This window comes from Octodon degus, unplaced genomic scaffold, assembly GCF_000260255.1.
Source record: "Octodon degus isolate 3935 unplaced genomic scaffold, OctDeg1.0 scaffold00023, whole genome shotgun sequence".
NCBI lineage: Eukaryota > Metazoa > Chordata > Mammalia > Rodentia > Octodontidae > Octodon > Octodon degus.
The window spans coordinates 20,075,695-20,077,457 of record NW_004524599.1 but is presented as its reverse complement, the minus strand read 5'-3'; positions in this window follow the sequence as shown (position 1 = coordinate 20,077,457).

Genomic DNA, 1,763 nt, shown 5'->3' with positions numbered 1-1,763 from the left:
AAGGATCTCTTAAAAACAACGAGGATGCAGGAAAGAATAATCCATCACCTGCAAGATGATGCAAAGATGAACAATGTGAGACTAAGAGGCATCAATGAGAAAGAAGGAGTCAATACAAATGACGTTAAAAAAATATGGGCAGAAGTAATAGCAGAAAACTTCCCAAATATGAGGAAACAATCTGACATTAAGGTAACCGAAGCATACAGAACGCCAACTAACCTTAACCCAATGAAAAGCACACTGAGACATATAATAGTCAAGATCCCAGAAATTCAGCACAAGCATAATATAATGAAAGCCACTAGAGAAAAGTGTTACCTGTTTTAGGGCTGGGTATGGTGGTACACACACCTCTTACCCCAGCACTTGGGAGCCTGAGGTACGAAGGTAAGTGCAAGTTTGAGGCCAGCCTGAATGACAGCAAGACACTGTCTAAAGAAAAAAGGCTGGCAAGATAGCTCAGCAGACTAAAGCACCTGCTTAGGCAAGCTCAGGCACCGTGGTTCAATCCCCAGCACCACATGCTGTGCCAGTCCTGACCCCAGGATGGGCTGAGCTGGCGAGTCTGGGTATAGTTTGCATGTGACTGTAATTCCAGTGCTGGGGAGGCTGAAAGCAGGGTCGAAGCTGCATAGTGAGACCCTACAACAACCAAATACACAAAATAATAAAATAAAAATGTTACCTGTTTTATGCATTTTAAATGGAGTTCCTACTACAGAAAATTTTCAAAATGACTACTTTTCTGTGGGCTTGTTAATGTATCTCTATCCTTTATGATAGAAATGATTTTGTTTGTATCTACTCATATTTCTTACTTGGTTTCTGGTGCAGCAATCCCTCCCCAAGCAACACCAATCTCCGACTCTGGAGTTTGGCGCCATCAAGGGCCCCTGTTTCCGCTCTAAACAGCTGCACACTGATAAGGCCTGCTTGCTCTATGTGTTAGGAATGGAGTTACTGACTAAAAGCTGCTGTACACTTTCCAAATCCATTTTTACTTCAGTTCTTAAGAGCGATACTTCAAGGTCTTCAGGGATCTAGGATAGTAATTGGAAAGTAGCTTATGTATGAGTAATAAGCCATAGTTTTTCCCTTCTTGAGTGAATGCTTAAGCTTATGAACTGCACAATTTCCAAAATAACTAGTTTCAGGTGTTAAATTATAGATTAAAACCCTGAACCATTTTTCCCTTTCTTTTCTATAATTCTACCCATTAGTGAGAGATGGGTAGCTCCAGGAGCCTGGGAATGGGGTTTGTAGCCTTCTACACACCTGTGTGCAGATGTGTCTAGAAGAAAGAGCCTCCTTTGGGAGATGCGAGGGGAATCAAGGGTACAGAAATCTGATTTTCTTAAAGATCAATAGAGTGGGGCCAGGGAGAAGGCTCAGTAGAATAAGTACTTGCTTGGCAGGTACAAGGGCCTGAGTTCTGTCAGAGAGAGAGAGAGAGAGAGAGAGAGAGAGAGAGATTAAAAAATCAAGAGTGAAGAACTGTCTTTCTCCAGACCTAAAACGCAAAAAGATTCCAGTTTCTAACAGCTTATATAGCATATGAATCAGGACAGTGATGGACAGGGAAGGGTGACATACAGCTGATGTAAGAGGCACACCTGCCTCAGAGTGCCACGTTCAGAGCCTTCCTGGTAATTAATCTGGAAGTTGCCTCAATCAACTTGTTCTTTTGTGTTATTAAAATAAATCAAGGTTGCTTGGGACCTACTGATGGAACCCTAGGAGGGAATTTAGTTGCCAGGACT